General features: G+C 40.5%; 1 protein-coding gene across 2 annotated transcripts in view; it reads right to left on the bottom strand.

Moving 5' to 3' along the window:
* The window catches only part of OSBPL8 (oxysterol binding protein like 8), a 164,812-nt gene extending 154,854 nt beyond the window's left edge, over positions 1-9,958 (bottom strand). The window contains exon 1 of one of the 2 annotated variants that reach the window (XM_030214139.1): positions 9,661-9,958. The gene's annotated coding sequence lies outside the window, so the exon portion shown is untranslated. The remainder of the gene's footprint in view (positions 1-9,660) is intronic. The other variant, XM_030214143.1, reaches the window with a different exon arrangement.
* Positions 9,959-19,268: the final 9,310 nt, after the last annotated feature.

A 19,268-nucleotide genomic window follows, 5' to 3' on the forward strand; every position in this document is an offset into this window, starting at 1 on the left:
TGCAAATACAACGCTAGATGGATTCTGATTACAGGCACTCATTCTTGATAAAGGTGTTTGTGATAAGATCCGGAGCTTTCATGAACCTTCATACTATTTGTTTTTCAGATTCATCTTGTAGAAGAGCTCCCATAAAGCCTGGAAATTCAAAACTAAAGACTGTCATTTGCAATAGTTGTATTATCATAAAAATACACATTGAAAGAACTACTTTGAGATGCAAATATGGATGTCTCTATTTAAGAAGAGAACTACTTAAAGGTTTGGAGCACTGCCATTGTTACCGCAATAAGCTAATTATTTGTCACAGGTCGACATTGACTAAAGCTGCTGCCAACCTTCCAGAGAAAGGCACATCCATGAGATCAGATGGCAATTAGCTGATATACCTTGTTATATGTAACTTCCTTGTGATCTAACCAAAACAATCATTAATAATAGTAGCAATTTTAATGGAGCAGAAACAGGGGCATATCCACTACTAGCGGGCCTAAAGGGGCACAGGCCCTTCAATTTCCCGGCCCAATGATGGTCAGCACGACTAGCAGGAATGTTGAAGCCTGCCAGCAAAAGAGCTCAAGGAACTTTTGCCTTCCTCAACGTTTATTCAGCCAGCATGACATGCACATTGAAACATTGCAAAAATCATGAACAAGACATACTACCCTATGAAGGTTTAATGTGCTCACCATGCTTGCCAAACATCAGAGAAAGCAGAGCAGAAGGTAGAGGAGTGATGGGCTCCCATTACAAATAACAGGACTTCGATGCTGGCAGTTAGCTAGAAGAAGGAGAGGTTCGGGCAGATGAGGAAAAGGGAGAAGGAGAGGGCAAATGCTGGTGGGGGGATGGGAGAGATGGAAATGATATCCAATTTTGAATTCAATGATGGTCTGGTAAATTGATACATTAACCTCTGTATTATAAGGCTCAGATCTATATGCCTAATGCACCTTCATGTTAATTTTGAGCCCCCCACCCCAAAATTAGTTCTGGCTACACCATTGAGCAGAAATATAGGTTCTTTATTGGAAATCCTAGGGTTTCCAGATTTTCGTACTGTTCCTAGTACTAATCCCCTAGCCACCCTATTGTGTAAGTTAAGGTATCCATTTTAGAACAATTATCTAGTGTAAAATGTGAGCTGGTTGCAATAGAACTCTGTATAAAAACATTTTAGTTTGTAAGGATAATTTTCACCTGCAAACCATGAATACTGCTAGAGGAACAAAATAGTTCTGTACATTGCCAATCAGCATACTGCAGGTTTTCTAACAACTTTAGCTTATACTGTTATCTTTCTTCACATTATTACAGTCTTCTTGCAGGGAAAAAAAAAAAGAAGTTTATGGTCTGGGATGGTGCTGTGTGAATTACGAGAAGAATTTTGTACAGTTAATTCCAGTTCCATGGTCAGATCACTTTCATTTACAATTTACTTTATAATGGAAATTAAAAATCCCTTAAAGGACAGTATATATTATTCTACTACAGAAAAATTAGGCAGGAAGTTTGGTCCAAGTCAATTCCAGTTCAACAATTCTAAGTGACACCCATCCAAATTGGTAGAGCAAAATGGTAGTTCTGAATATGGTCACTCCCCATTTTAGGAAATTAAAGTCTCGCACGGTTTATTCCTCTTGGTTTTTGCCTCAGTTCTCAAACTTTAAGCGTTCCAATCAGTAGCAGGTCTGTTTACTGTGTGCCTCTGAAGATGAGTCAAAATCAAACTGGAAAGTTGCTTTTAATTATTTTTTATATGAAGCCAAATTAAATTATTCTGGGTTAATTAGTCCTACTTTGAATGAAGAGAAGTTGTTTCATATAAACAAATGACTTGCTTTGAACTAAAAGTGTTACTTAAAGTTTATAATTATCTCATCTGTCTCCTTTTTTTAGCCAATTATTTTACAAACAAAATTTCAGAGCTTTGAAGTACAGCTTGATAAATGACTAATGTATTAATTCCGGTTTCCGGGTATCTTATTTAGAACACTCAAGTCTCTAACCAGATTCTACTGATCTTTCTGATGTAGAATATTTTCTGAAGAAATTTTCCATTGCCTTGTGCTTCAGGTTCTTGTCCTTCCCCATCTTTTGAAGGAAGCTTCCACTGAGATCTTAACATGGGTAGCTAAATGGGTTGACCATTCATTATGAGAAGGTTGTTTCTTAAAATCTCTGGAAGATATCAATTTAACACTTATTCCTAAAAATAAGAATCTGGACTTAGTATTTTAACCAATCATCCAAGCGCTAGTATTTCTACTTTAGCTAAGATTTTGGAAGATATTGTAGCTAACCCGGAAGCTCAGTTATTTACATCCTACCAATTTGGGTTCTGTAGCTTCCGTAGTATAGAAACCTTTTAGTTATATTAGTTTTTGAAACTATAACCTTGATCAACAAGGGAGCAGGCCTTAATACAATTTGATCTTTCCTCAGCTTTTGATCTTGTTAAATCACTCCTTTTTGCTGACTTAGTTGACAGTTTTCAAGATTTCTTCTCAAATAGAAACTACCAAATATTGATGCAGAATGAAATCATCTTCTTAGTATTCAATTTGTGGAATTCCGCAGGGATCTCCTCTTCTGCCATTTTTTTCAATATTTTCATGTCAACCTTCAGATTCGGTTTCAATCTTGCTGTACCATATTTTACATATACACACAATATTCTGGTGTTGTTTGCAGTTTTATTTTTCCATATTTTTCTAGGGCAATTACTAATAATTTCTATAGCGCTACAAGACTATGCAGTGCTGTTCACAAACGCATAAAAGACAGTCCCTGCTCTATAGAGTTTATAATCTAGTCAAGACAGACAAAGAGGATATATAGGGATTAAGGACTAATTAATATATGATTTAGTAATACTTAAACAACATTTATATGATCCATTTTGAACAATTTTTGGATTCAGCAGATAAAAGATCTTAATCACTGTGATATCAATCTGAAATGACCTATACTGAGTAATCAGAAAAAATATATTTTTAAATAGATTAATATGAATTTGGTTTTAACAATTATTTATAGGAAAATATCACATATGATTACTATTACCCTCTCAAGAGTTCATGTTCCAGGAGATTTCAAACTTTACCTTCAATTTTCCTTTTCTAGTGTCTCTAGATCACATCTTTCAGTATGTAAATTCCTACTTTTCTGTAAAGCTTTTATACAAAGGTTTGTGTGTGGGGGGGGGGGGGGGGGGGGGGGGGGAGGTTGGACCAAATTTCTTTACTGCAGCAGAACAAGCAATTCAGTAGATTTGAACCTTGTTTGACACGCACACTAAGATATCCCATGCCCTCTGTTGATTCTCAAGAGACTCGCCAGAGTTCTAAAACTTCATGAGATCTTCCATACTGATATTCTGGTATTTCTACTTCTGGAAAATGCAATATGAGATCTCTTCTACCTTGTGTCCATAATAGACCTTAAAGTTATCAGCTGCGATACTGGTTTAAAGGAATTTCTACTGTGATCAGCCCACATTAGGCACCTCAGGAAATTAGGAGAGGAGGCAATGTTCTATTGTGGACTGGTAATAAATTAAAAGGATAGGAAACACTACAATTAAATGACCAGATTTTCCAGTGGAAAAATAAACGGGATCCGTACTGTGACCAGTGTTGCTTAAAACTTATTACTGATTTGAAAAATGAATGAGCTGATGACAATTATTCAAAGCAGTAGTACCACAGACTGAGGAATTGCAGAATCAGGCATCAAGATCCTGCTGCAATCTTGCTAAAAAGCAGATGAAATTTAATGTGTACAAGTGCAAAGTAACATACATGGGGAGAAATAATCCCAACTAACTGTATATAAGACTGTGTTAAACATTAGAGATTACCACTCTGGACTGGAACAGTCACAAATATGCACAGAATCTCTCCAAATTAAATAAATATATATATTTTTTTTAACCCACGGTGCAACTGCAATATTCAGTGCAGTTCTGGACATCCATTTAAAAGATAGAACTAGAAAAGCTACAAAAAAAGGCAACAAAACTGACAAAGGGAATGAACCTGCTCCCTTGTGAAGAAAGGCTAAACAGGTGTAATTCCTCAAAAGTTCATAAAGTTATTTGTGGCATGGAACAAGCTAATCAAGAATTTCTCTCTCTTTCAAAAAGTGCTAGGACTAGGGGATACTCTATGAAACTGTTAACAGATTGAAAAAAACATTAAGTATTTTTTCAAATCATGTGAAATTTTTTCCACTAGCCTCATTAACAGGCCACATGAACATTGCAATCCTCTGTTTAAAAATTACCTCAGGTTTAGATATTAATTAAAATCTGAACAGTTTTCTAGCACTAGAATGTGTTCTCTAACATTTTAGAGGTTTGATTTATTATGAGGTTGAAGTATGGTACCAGATGATTTTAAAACTTAAATAAATAAATAGAAAGTCTAGGCAAATGAACACACATTATAAAATCAAAAATCATTCAAAAACTGAGTTGTAAGATAGCATCGTATAGTGCATTAGAATCATTAGTGCCTCACCTGTTATGTTCAACAATGACAAAGTAGTTTGATCAATTGTAGGGTGACCTTATAATATGCTTTCATTAAACTGAAATTTAAACTGAGACAGCTTGAGAGATATTTTTACTGTTTATATTTCCTCATTTTAAAACCTAAAAACATGAAATCAGATGAACTAATCCAGGGCTTGCCAACTTGCCCTGATGACCTCACAGCCACAATACTCTACTGCCACCTGCTCCATATACTTGTGGATGTCATTGACTGTCAGTGTTCTCAGCCTCCATCCGCTGGCTGAGAAAGGAGAGGAGGGGGCATATCCTGTTAGACCAATCCAGATGAGTGGGTTGATAAAAGAGTCTTTGGAAAGGTCACAAGTCCAGAACCTTGTAGCTAACATATTAACCTATAGCAAGTGGTGCGATAGCCTTATTCTGTTAATATAATCTTTGCACTGGCTCCCAATGGAGCTAGCAATTAGGTTTAAGATCACTTGTTTAACCTTTTAAGTCTTCTTGTAATATTGGACCAGGATACATGAATGAAAAACTAATCAACTATTCTCCCCCAAGATGCTTTGGTCAAGTGCAGCTTATAATTCTGTATCACCATCTTCATGGGAATTGTGTTTAGTTAGAATGAGTAAGCAGTGCTTCTCTGGAATGCTTATGAAGTGTGTCAAATTAAATTCAATTCTTACAATTACTGAAGATTTGGCTTGTCTTATATGAACAACTGAAGGATACACGGAAGGTTGAGCAGCTTTTCTTTTTTGTTGGTGGTGATGGGTTTCCTACATATATATACAATTTTTAAATCCATTTTGTTTTGGTATGTATGTAATATTTTATTATCTGCTCTGTGCTCTGATTAAATTAAATCCTGCTTATGTATTACAACAGTATTACCTCCACTATATTAAACATACATTTTACTTTGATTTCTAAATATAAGTATATGACCAAACAGCATTTAATAGTGACACTAACAAGCCATATCCACAGCCCATAAGTACTATTATTACTACTTATCATTTCTATAGTGCTACTAGACGTACGCAGCGCTGTACTCTAGACACAGAAACAGTCCCTGATCGACACAGTATAAGTGCCACACATGCTCAAACTTATGAAAATAAATATTGCAGAAAGCAATGCTTTCAGCGGCATATGTGTCAACAACAAATTTATCAGTAATGTCTAGATAACACTGGGAAGGAAGCTGAATATACAATGGATGAATGCCTTTCTAGACCCATTCTATAAAGAATTAAAACACACCTGTTGGCAACATTATCTGTCCATCCACATACATGAGGGTGTGCATAAAGGGAGTCAACAATAGAACAATACTGGAAGCTAGGCTTGAGTAGTAGCAGCAGTGGAGAACAGTTCAGATTCTGATTCTGGTGCGGCAACACCTCTACCTGCCCTGGGGACAAAGATTGTGGCAGCTCATTACAAATGACATTTTAGTGTTGAAGGGGAATAGTACAGGTGGAGCTGCCAGCACAATACCAAAAACCCTCAGCTTCATAGCTGAATTTCCCTGTAAAATGCAGTAGTATGCATTTCTCACTTGTAGAACACAGGCTCTAGATGTCTCAGCAATGCAAGCAGCATTAATATTAGTCAACAGAAAAATACTATGAACATATTTCACACTGAAAAAAGGAATGTTGAGGCCTGTTGGCGACTAATTAATTTGGTTCAGCGGATGTTTGCACACCAGAGAACATAACAAAATTGAAGCTTGCCCTTCTGAGTATTAACCGAATCAGCTGTAATTTCCTAACAAATCTGTATGTAATAACACTTAATGCGACCTCTCTTCTAAGAGTACGTATAAGCCAAGATTACTGTTACCACTTAAAAAAAAAATGCAAAGGCCATGTCACTTCCAGGTCACTGGACTGACTTCAGCTCAGGTAAATGATAATTAGCATCAGAATCACTGCACAAATCAAGTTGATGTCTGCCACTGACTGTGCTATTCATGTCTTGCTGATTGATAGAGAACTGTTTTCCAGACTGCCAATCTGGCACACTTCCCCAAGTATAAAATTCACTTTAAAGAAGCAAACATGATGCCTTCTGTACTGGTCCTGCACTCAACTTTGAGGATAAAAGCATGCGTCACAATCTCTCCCCCAGCAGCGACATGCCAGCCAGCACCGTTCCCCCCATGCCCCAACTCACCTCACGTGCCCCAGTTGCAACAGGGATAGGAACAATTCCCACTCACTCCTGTCCCAGCAGCTGCATTCTTCAAAATAGAACCCATAGCAGTAGTGTCACAAGACTATCACTAGGGGAGTCAAGCTGTCATATAAAGGAAAAAAGCCACTGGGGCAGGAGCCCCATCATCCCTGGTACCCTAGAGGTGAGTCGTGGGTCTAGGGGGAGGGGACTATTGGGTGATGTTGAAGGTGAGGAGGAAGACAAGGAATTAGATTTAGAAATGGAAGGGTCTGTAGGCAATGTGTTCACTGGACCACCTGCATGCCGTGGAGGGACATGGTAGGCAAACAGACATGCTGGAGCAGTCACAAAGCAGCCTCTACATCCAGGGCAGCATACAGTGGGCAGTCCTCACTTCCACACAGCCCCTGCATCCCTCCTTACTATATTGCTTACTTTATTTATTGCATTTGTATCCCACATTTTCCCACCGTATGGCAGGTTCAATGTGGCTTACATATTCCTAAAAAGGCGGTTACAAAATTTAGATTTGTAGAAGTCTAGTACATAATACAGAAGTACAATAAACGCTTAGGTTGATATATTAACATATTGTGAGAGAGGTTAATATTATTGTTTTCCATTTCTGAACTTTTCGTGATGTATGGTGGTGTGGGATTAGGCAGATCCAGGGGAAAAAAGACTTCTCGAAAAGATGTGTTTTCAGTTTTTTTCTGAATTGTAGGTAGTTTTCTGCCATCTACTTGGATTTGTTATAAAATAAACTGGGCTTGGTGACAGGCTGGGGAATTTAGCACCCTTTATCACTGGCACTGATTCATAGATCCTCAGAAGCTTAGCTGAAATTGGGTGGCGGAGCAGGTGGGGGGAAGAGGGGTTGGTGGTTGGGAGGCTAGGATAGGGGAGGGCAGACTTATACGGTCTGTACCAGAGCCGGTGATGGGAGACGGGAAATACTGCTGGGCAGACTTATACGGTATGTGCCCTGAAAAAGACAGGTACAAATTCAAGATATGAGTTTATCTTGGGCAGACTAGATGGACCATGCAGGTCTTTTTCTGCCGTCATCTACTATGTTACTATGTATAGATTAACATGCTTTCTAGGGCCAGCTTAAACAAAATGAACGCTAATATAGCTACAATGAACAAGGTTGAGTAGACTCTTGTTAGGCTAAATCTCAGGCATGAAGGAAGATGGGACAATCAAAAAATAATCCATGAAGCCAGTCATAAAGCCTTCAGAAGACCTGTTTGATGACTCACTGATCATTGCTGTTCAAACTATACACCATGCTGTACCTAACCTAGATTGCAAACAGGATAAGTCAATAAGAAACGTTAATGAAAACTGTTGCCTCCGGCAGCATCCATTCCCAATGTCTCAAAACAGTTTTTCAGTTCTCAAACTAATGAAAAGGTAGCTTAAGTGTTGCGGATTTCTGTTTTGCTTAAGACAAGATTCAATCTGCACAGACATCACATGAAAATAGCCGGTGCCAGTCAGGCCCCCACCCCTGTGGGCCAACACTTTACAAGACCAGAACACTGCACCAGTGATTTCACAGTAAGAATCCTGAAAGATAACTTTAAAACAATACAGGAACGTAAGACCTTTGAAGTCAGAATGATTGAATATTTTGACACCCAACAGACAGGACTTAATAAGGATCTGGGTTTTCTAGCCTATTATAAACCATAAAGTTGTATTTCTCTGTTTATCACCCTCCTCTCACCTACCCACATCGATCCTGTTAGAATATCAATAAAATAATTTGATGTCCCCAGATGTCCCCATGCATACCCCCACCCTCCCACTCTGTCAGACAGTCAAAGTAATGCTTTGATGTTTCTCTTATATACAGGGGCGTAGCCAGACAACAGATTTTGGGTGGGCCTAGGCAAGAAGTGGGTGGGTACCAAGTGTTCTCCCCCCCCCCAAAAAAAATATATCTCAGCTGGTGGGAAAATGCTTCTTTTCCACCATGGCAGTCTGCAGCAGGCATGCGCTGAAAACTGAGCATGCACAGGTGCCGGTATCATGGAGAGTAGCGTTTTCATTACCATCAGAGGGAAGTCTTCAGCTGGCAGAGCTTGGGATCCCCACCAGCTACCGCTAAATGTGTGCTACTGTTGGGCGGGCCTGAGCTCTAAGTGGGTGGGCCATGGCTATGCCACTGCTTATATATACTATCTGCTAACACATTTGCTTATTTGCGATCTGACGAAGAAGGGCAACCTTCGAAAGCTAATCAAGAAATGTATTAAGTTATGTCCAATAAAAACGGTATCATCTTATTTTCTCCTCCATGTTTTATTTTGTTTGATTTCTAGTGATAACCTGTTTTGCACTACAATCAAAACTAAAGCAGTTTTCACACAAAGTAACCGAGTTTTTTGTTTTCTTGACTTCTCCAGGCCAGAGGGAAGCAGAAAGCTAGACCCCCCCCCCTCTGCCAACCAGTCTTTCAAGCGGCTCTGCAGAGCTCCAAGGGGTGACCAGAGAACGGGTCTGCGCGTGGGTCTGGGCTGGAGACAGACACAACCGGTGGTGAGATGGGGAGAAGGAGGAGTCAAGAAACGAGGGGGCGGAGCTGGGAGGGATAAGGACCAGTAGGGAATAAGGAACAGGAAAAAAGGGCCAGGGGGGTCGGTGGGAAGATGAGGAGGGGAAGGCGTAGAGGTGGCTGGCTGGGGATGAAGATGGTGGGTCAGAGGAAGGGGGCGGGGCGGCCGGGAAACGAGGGCTAGAGGAAGGGGGCGGGGCCGTTCGGCAGATAACAGAGAAAGCGGTCTAGAACGGAAGTCATTGGGGGCGGGGAAGGAAGAATGGAGAAAAGGGACGGGGGTCGGTTGAGGAAAGGGGGCGGGGCCGGCAACGCAGCTGAAAACAGTGTCGCCCCCCCCTCGGAATAACAGAATATGGTCCACGTCCACCCCCCCACCCCCTTTTACCTTCATGCTCCGCCTGTACCGCGTGACGGTGCTCTCACTCTGCCCTGGAGCCAGTGGCGACGCAGAGCTGCCCCGCACCCTCTCTTATCGCCTGACAGTTAAGGAACGTAGACACTCAGCAGCGCGCGACCCTCCACGGCGTGCTCACGCGCCGCAGCCTCTTCTTCCAGGCGCGGACTGATCCTGTCACTCCGGACGTCGCCGCCCCGCCCCCCCCCCCCCTCCTTCAGCCTGCATCACACGGTGACAACAACCTCCTTGCTTGGCTTTCGATTGTGCCAGCTAGAGAGCGCGAGGTGGCGGGTCACGTGCCGAGGGAGGTGGTAAACAAGGAGGAGGGTCAGATGAAGACCTTCTTGAGCTCAGGGGCGTGTGACTGGCTGGAGGGAGGGGAAGCGGGGCGGAGCGTATGCAAATGTCATGGCGAGAAGGGGCGGGCCCAGACCAATCGGGACAAAACAAGTCTCTTTTGCTGTTTCTTCGGTGCTGCTTGTGTTGAGCCGATGTAAAGAAGCACGTTTCGTTTATCCTGGAACAACTGAGCCCTGCGGAGTTATGCGGTCAGGAGACCAATGCCGAAAGGAGTTTAGTAAACAGCAACTGTACCGGGGACTGAAATCAGACTAACCCGCTCTCTACTAATAGTAGGGAACTGTTAGCTCCCGAAATCTGGTCAAGTATATGGGCTCGGGTTTAAAAAAAAAATTCATTTCCCGGGTTTTACAGACAACTTTATCAATAGAAATCAAACAAAATAAAACATGGAAAAGAAAATAAGATGATACCTTTTTTATTGGACATAATACATTTCTTGATTAGCTTTCGAAGGTTGCCCTTCTTCCTCAGATGGGAAATAAGCAAATGTGCTAGCTGACAGTGTATATAAGTGAAAACATTCAAGCATTACTATGACAGTAAAATAGATACCATTGGAGATTCTACATGGAATGTTGCTACTATTGGAGATTCTACATGGAATGTTGCTATTCCACTAGCAACATTCCATGTAGAAGCCTGCGCGGCCACATTGGTGATCTACAAGGGCCGACTTCTACATGGAATGTTGCTAGTGGAATAGCAACATTCCATGTAGAATCTATAGAAATCAAACAAAATAAAACATGGAAAAGAAAATAAGATGATACCTTTTTTATTGGACATAACTTAATACCTTTCTTGATTAGCTTTCGAAGGTTGCCCTTCTTCGTCAGATCGGAAATAAGCAAATGTGCTAGCTGACAGTGTATATAAGTGAAAACATTCAAGCATTACTATGACAGTAAAATAGATACCATTGGAGATTCTACATGGAATGTTGCTACTATTGGAGATTCTACATGGAATGTTGCTATTCCACTAGCAACATTCCATGTAGAAGCCTGCGCGGCCACATTGGTGATCTACAAGGGCCGACTTCTACATGGAATGTTGCTAGTGGAATAGCAACATTCCATGTAGAATCTATAGAAATCAAACAAAATAAAACATGGAAAAGAAAATAAGATGATACCTTTTTTATTGGACATAACTTAATACCTTTCTTGATTAGCTTTCGAAGGTTGCCCTTCTTCGTCAGATCGGAAATAAGCAAATGTGCTAGCTGACAGTGTATATAAGTGAAAACATTCAAGCATTACTATGACAGTAAAATAGATACCATTGGAGATTCTACATGGAATGTTGCTATTCCACTAGCAACATTCCATGTAGAAGCCTGCGCGGCCACATTGGTGATCTACAAGGGCCGACTTCTACATGGAATGTTGCTAGTGGAATAGCTTGTATACACAAACCAGGACTTAAAAGCCACCTACTTCAAAAAAGTGCTTTAACCAACAGTTGTTTCACCAGTATTTCACCAATATTCCACCAATATAATATGTAATTTTTATGTGTAGAGTACCCTCAGATATAAACCACTGTAACTGCAGTCAATAATGCTGCTAAAACGTGGCATAGCACCTCTTTCATTAGGTAACTCTCACTCTGTTTTTTGGGAGAGAGCAATCTCTGCTCACATTTTTTTATGCTTCCCAATCACCACAGTGCTATAAAATCATTTATTTCTTTTAAAATATATACTAGGTGAAAAAACTGTGCACTTATCTCGTGAGTTCTTGCCTCCCTGGCAGAACTATGTTGCCTTGCTGACACAATAAACAATTGCCTTCCCCTGGAACCGCCCGACTCCGCGGGGTTTCAAATCACTTTCCTCAGGGACAAAGGGTTAAGGCTGCATAAATCACTTCTTCCTCTTTCATTCTGTCTCGCACAATCCACAGATCAAGGCAAAGCCAGCTTGTTGCCCCCTAGTGGAATAGCAACATTCCATGTAGAATCTATAGAAATCAAACAAAATAAAAGATGGAAAAGAAAATAAGATGATACCTTTTTAATTGGACATAACTTAATACATTTCTTGATTAGCTTTCGAAGGTTGCCCTTCTTCCTCAGATCGGAAATAAGCAAATATGCTAGCTGACAGTGTATATAAGTGAAAACATTCAAGCATTACTATGACAGTCTCACAGGATGGGAGGTTGGGGATGGGTAGGAGGTATGCATGGGGACATCAAAGCATATCATTGATATTCTAACAGGATGGGTGTGGATAGGTGAGGGGAGGGTGATCAACAGAGACATACAGCTTTATGGTTTATAATGGGCTAGGAACCCCAGATCCTTGTTAAGTCCTTTCTGTTGGGTGTTAAAATATTCAATCATTCTGACTTCAAAGGTCTTACGTTCTTGTATGGTTTTAAAGTTACCTTTCAGGATTCTCACTGTGAAGTCACTGATACAGTGTCCTGGTGTATGTCTCTGTTGATCACCCCACCCCTCACCTATCCACACCCATCCTGTTAGAATATCAATGATATGCTTTGATGTCCCCATGCATACCTCCGACCCACCCCCATCCTCCCACCCTGTCAGACTGTCATAGTAATGCTTGAATGTTTTCACTTATATACACTGTCAGCTAGCACATTTGCTTATTTCCGATCTGACGAAGGGCAACCTTCGAAAGCTAATCAAGAAATGTATTAAGTTATGTCCAATAAAAAAGGTATCATCTTATTTTCTTTTCCATGTTTTATTTTGTTTGATTTCTATTGATAACCTTAAGAGTGGACTAACACGGGTACCACACTCCTCTACTTACAGACAACTTTAAAAAGGGAGTCTTTTTTTTCCCTGCCTACCGCTGCTGCTGCTATATGAGGGTATTCCTCATCCGGTTTTTACCTTGCTCTGTCAAGTATTGCACTAATTAAAACAAAAATAAGACTTTCAACATTTTTTTTCTTTGAATTGTAGATAATGAGCACGGGTTTGCATCTTGAAACAGAAGGAAAGGACACTTTGAAACAAGGCAAAAAGGCAAAAGTTATGTGAGCTGGAGACTCATGATCTGATAAGACATTCATGCTTGCAAGCAAACGGTTTACAGCTTGAAGGAGAAGCAAATGGTTTTGAAAGCAAACAGAATGATCTTTGGAGAAAATAATTTGTTAGACCTATAACATAAAGAATGTAAAAAACAGTTGAAGCTGTGTATTACTTTGGAGAAACAGTGGTAGAAAACACCTGGCTGGTCTCTCATGAGAAACTATTGATTATATCTGTACTTTGGTAAGTAAATAAAAGAAATTACTTTTCTCATACGTAGCCTTTCTAGTCTTTTGCCACTTCAACATATTGTGGCTGGTACACAGGGCCAGCCCAACCTGGTAAGTGAGGTAAGCATGGCAGGGGGCGCCGACCTCTTGAGGGCGCCGCTCCATGCTTACCGCCGCCACTTACCTCAGCTCCCGGACCCCGACAGCAGCCCAGCCCTCAGTTTCCAACGCCCATAGGCGCCCCGTATAAGAGGCTTGGGGAGGCTAGCCCAGCTGTGACCTTCCCTGCCTGCCTCCTCCTCCAAATGTAGCTCCAACTCAAGTCCCGCTGAATTCTGCTGCCAACGCTTCTGTTGAGCAGCGGCAGGAACAAGCACTGCACTGAACCGCTGCCGCCGCTTCTCTCCACAGCCAGCGTAAGAACAAAAAGAAGCGTGGGGCTGCAGCAGCCTTCAGGCATGTGCTGTTGACTCTGCCGTCCTCTGCCCCCGCTAACGTCAATTTCCCGTTCCGGGGGCAGAGGACCGGCAGAGCCGACAGCGCATGCCTGAAGGCTGCTGCAGCCCCGCGCTTCTTTTTGTTCTTGGAAGTATATGGTGGTACACAAGACGTGGACATCCAACACCTAAATATCCAATGATTTGGGAAAGTCCCTTATGGGCGAATATTACCATTGTTCGCAAATCATTTGATCCTACAACTTGCCAAATTGGACAATGCAACCCTGTACTTATGGGTCATTCCATGCCAAGTGGTCTAAACGTTCCCACCATCATGTCTCCAATTTTGTGCAAATTTTTATCTGTTGCGCGAGTCAGGTGTTAAATGAAGTTTCCCAAAATTTGAGGTCTCTAACAGCAATAGTTGCAGATCTAGACCCCCTTTTCTGAAAGGTTGTCAGTCCATGAGCATGCGACATTTACCAAAATGCCATTTTTGGGGTCTAATAAAATCCAAACACATTTATAAGAATGGCTAAAAAATTCAAATCCTGTACAGTTTTTGATGCTAATTCCAATGAAATACATTTTAACATTATGGATGCAAAATCCAGTCAAACAAGTTGACTCAAAGTGTGCATCAAAATTGGTCGCGACTCATCGGAACATATTTGGACCAATATTCAGACCGCAACAACTTCCATGCAAAGATACGGACTTGAAATTTTGAACAAGCATTATGCTTGTGCTGGACATAATACTGCCAGATTTGCAACTAACCAGCATCTATAACTGCCCTGCAGGATCTCTTCAAAGTTGGCACTGTCAGCGCAAATCGTAAAATGTACCAAAGTTCAAAGCCAATTATTAAAAAAGAGTCTGCCTGAATCAGCTTGTGAACAGTATCATCTGAAAGAGAAAATTGTGCTCTACAACACTGATATGTTTTTGTTTTGCAATGCCACCATTAAGTTAATTGAAACTGCCTTAAGTACTATTTAGCATTTCTATAGTGCTACAAGGCGTACGCAGCGCTGCAAAGTAAGAGAGAACCTATAGGCCATGCATATGTACTGTATGAAAGACTACGCCTTAGTGCAGAGATTGAAAATGTTGAAAATAATGTGTAATTTCTTTGTGATACACTTTGTTTTGCATTATTTGTCTTCTTCTGGGATCATTTAGAGGGTAAGGTACATAAGGCCCGGGGAAGGTTGAAGAGGGGTAACTTACATCTCACTATGACCACTTTTTCTTTCTTGTCATCCATAGAAGAAAAGGAGTTGACGACACATGCCAACACCTCACTCATTCAGGAAACTGAGATCGCCCTTTAGTGCTCATGAGGTTGTATGGCAATAATGGGTAAGACAGGCACAGGATTTCCATCCTGCTGAGGGAACCTGAGTGGCCTGCAACTGGGGCACTAACATAGTAAGAAATAGAGGCGAGACACAGGCCCAGATGCAGGACTAGGCAGTGGTTTATGTTTCATGTAACGCAAAAATAACAGTCTTTAAGCTGATTGGTAAGATATCTCCCTAAGCTCAACATGCATCTAAAAAGAAACTCATTGCTCCCCTCTGAGATAGATGGGACTATAGCAGAGGTTCAACACAAGTGAATCCCTTACTCTCGAAGGCCTTCAAGGGGGGAGATGTAGATAATGAGCACGGGTGTGCATCTTGAAACAGAAGGAAAGGGCACTTTGAAACAAGGCAAAAGCTATGTGAGCTGGAGACTCATGATCTGATAAGACATTCTTGCATGGGAAAGGGGCAATTACAACAGACAAGAAAATGTGATTTAGCAGCTTGAAGGGAAGCAGATGGTTTTTGAAAGAAAACAGAATGATCTTTGGAGAAGATAATTTGTTAGACCTATGTGAACATAAAGGATATAAAAACAGTTGAAGCTGTGTATTACAGTGGCAGAAAACACCTATGTATAGCAGCGGCTGTTCTCCCATGAGAAACTATTGATTATATCTGTACCTTTATATATCTGTACTTTGGTAAGTAAATCAAAGAAATTACTTTTCTCATACGTAGCCTTTCTAGTCTTTTGCCACGTCAACATATTGTGGCTGGTACATAGTTATTTTGAGTGGTAAAAAGACTAAATTAAAACAGAATGTATTAACTTTTATTTCTGTCACCTAATCTGTGAGCATAACATGAAAGTTCATTGTATTCCATACAGAGACAAGCTTAACCACTTTCCAAAAAAGTATATAATATTAGGAAGGGTCAGCAGGGTGCAAAGATTGACATAGATGATTTATCTATCAATGTAGTAAACCCATCAAAGGTGCTGTTAATCCAACTTTCAACAGAAGGAGGCAGAATTACAGTATAAATCTAGGCAACCAGTCACCCCGCTGTCGAATTGGGTTTGTGATTCTCTCACCCATATTCGCCCAGGTATCTTGCAGAAGACATGTAATGTTGAAAACCATAGGTGTGAGCAGAGGTGCCTTTTTTATTATTATTTTTATTTATTACATTTATATCCCACATTTTCCCACTGATAGCAGGTTCAAAGTGGCTTACATAAATCTGTAGTGAGGCTACAGTGCAAGAAGAACAAATTATACAAATTGAGAATAAGGAAATAACAATTAAACAGCAATAAGCAGGAGATAATAACAAGTAATTAGTGTCCTTGGATCTTATTAATGGTAAGAGATTTATTTAAATTAGGTTGAACCTGGGGAATAAACCTTCTTAAACAATACTGCTTTCAATAATTTTCTGAAATTTAGGTAGTTCTGGGTAGTACTGATTTGGGTAAGGCATTCCACAGTGGAGTGCCTATGTATGTAAAGTTGGAGGCGTAAATTGATTTGTTTTTAAGGCCATTACAGTCTGGGTAGTGCAAGTTCAGGTATGATCGTGATGAACTGGATCTGTTTCTGGGCGGTAGGTCGACCAACTCAAGCATATATTCCGGGACTTCACTGAAGATTATCCTGTGGATTAGTGTGCATATTTTAAAGGCTACTCATTCCTTAATGGGGAGCCAGTGCAGAATTTCTCAAAGTGCTTTTGCAGATTCAAATCTGGGTTTTCCAAACATCAGTCTTGCCGCAGTATTTTGAGCCGTTTGTAATTTCTTGAGTAGTTGTTATTATTAATCTGTACAGATATTCAACATGAGAACACACCTGCACCTCTCTGTAGAGACACTTTTGCATTGTACAGTCAAGAACTGGAATTTTTCATCCTTTCTAACTGTATTTTGGCAGAATGGTCTGTAAAATAAGGAAAGCCTGCATGCCAAATACAGTAAATATAACAAAAAAAAGCTGTCAAGTGATTAATCAAATGACATATGTTTAATCAAATTGATAAACAGTAATGGTAAAATTGATGCAAATGTAACTGTTGGCGGTCTTGCTCTCAGTGCTTGTTAAAATGTAGAATCTGTTATGCCAATCGGTGCCAAAATGTTCACTGAGCAACAAGACATGAAGCTTTTATTCAACTAATAGGCACAGAATGAGAAAAAACCTTTTGAAACGGGCTGGTGTCTCCCCCTTTCCCCCATACAAGCACACACACCTTAGCTAAGGTCCTGCTGTACAGTCTGAACTATAAACTGAGGACAGTCCCTTCCTTACCTTTTCGCTGAAGCTTAGCACTTGTACATGGGGGAAACAGATTGATACCCTGCCATCTAGCCCCATTAGGGGCCAAAAATATTCCAAATCAGGATTAAATCTCTTGGTTTTTTTAAAGTGCACCCTTAAACTTCATTTCCTGTCTAACACACTGCTAATGCCATAGATCCACTAGCTTATCTGCAAGGACCTCCAGCAGAATGCTCACAATGGCAACTTCCAATTTGTTTAATTGAAAAGATGATTTTATGGTTTTATATTACTAGTACCAAATTACCTCATTCTCTGTAGAGTAGAGAAGTGTGGTAGCCGTGTTGGTCCACTTTTAAAGGTAATCAATAGAAAAAAAAACCAAAATAAAACATGGAAAAGAAAATAAGATGATACCTTTTTTTATTGGATATAACTTAATACATTTCTTGATTAGCTTTCGAAGGTTGCCCCCCTTCGTCAGATCGGAAATAAGCAAATGTTGGTAGATGACAGTATATATAAGTGAATACTCTATATCTCACTAAAGGGAAATTCCAAAACCCAAAAACAAATATTTCTATCTACCCAACCAGGTTTGGAAGTACTAAATATGTATAGGAATGTAACCCACCTTAAGACTCTAAAATCCACAATCGGGATTTAAACTTATTACCAACCGAGAACCTCAAACCACCTCATGGGAACCTTAATGCTACTTGTGCCTGGTTCACCACTCTACCGAGGAGTATATATAAGTGAAACATCAAAGCATTCCAGTGACAGTCTAACAGGATGGGGGTGGATAGGTGAGAGACAGGAAGAGGGACAGGTGAGATATGCATGGAGACAGGAGGGTGTCAAAGCGGTACAATTTTATGGTTTATAATGGGCTAGAAACCCCAGATCTTTGTTAAGTCCTGTCTGGTGGGTGTCAAAATATTTAATCATTCTGACTTCAAAGGTCTTACATTCCTGTTTAAAGTTCCCTTTTAAGATTCTTACCATGAAGTCACTGGTACAGTGTTCTGGTTCTGTAAAGTGCTGCCCCACAGGCATGACATCTTTATTAGTACTGGCATTTTTCATATGGTGTCTATGTAAATTAAATCTCTTCTTTAGCTTAAAAGAGAACTTTGTCTGATGATTGATCATGTATTTCTTCTGGATCTGCTATAATAAAAAAAATTAATAAATGAAAACAAACAAAAAGAATGTATGTTGATGCTTGCCCTAGTCAAAGAGAGCTGTTCTTACGGATAGAAAGGGAGGCAACTTTGAGAACAAATGCAGGACTTTTCTAACTTATCCTGGTCTTTGAAATAAACAGATGCCATTTTCATCTGTATGAAACAGCCCAGGGCTGATGATCACCCAGCCAGATAGAATTTCGGAATATTCACAAAGACCATGCATGAGGTCACTATGCATATACTGGACCATTTATTTCATATAGTAACATAGTAAATGACGGCAGAAAAAGACCTGCATGGTCCATCCAGTCTGCCCAACAAGACAAACTCATATGTGCTACTTTTTGTGTATACCCTACTTTGATTTGTACCTGTCCTCGTCAGGGCACAGATCGTATAAGTCTGCCCAGCACTATCCCCGCCTCCCAACCACCAGCCCCGCCTCTCACCACCGGCTCTGGCACAGACCGTAAAAGTCTGCCCAGCACTATCCCTGCCTCCCGCCACTGGCTCTGCCACCCAATCTCAGCTAAGCTCCTTAGGATTCATTCCTTCTGAACAGGATTCCTTTATGTTTGTCCCACGCGTGTTTGAATTCTGTTACCGTTTTCATTTCCACCACCTCCTGCGGGATGGCATTCCAAGCATCCACTACTCTCTCGTAAAAAAATACTTCCTGACATTTTTCTTGAGTCTGCCCCCCTTCAATCTCATTTTATGTCCTCTCATTCTACTGCCTTCGCACCTCCGGAAAAGGTTCGTT

Source organism: Microcaecilia unicolor, chromosome 9, assembly GCF_901765095.1.
Source record: "Microcaecilia unicolor chromosome 9, aMicUni1.1, whole genome shotgun sequence".
NCBI lineage: Eukaryota > Metazoa > Chordata > Amphibia > Gymnophiona > Siphonopidae > Microcaecilia > Microcaecilia unicolor.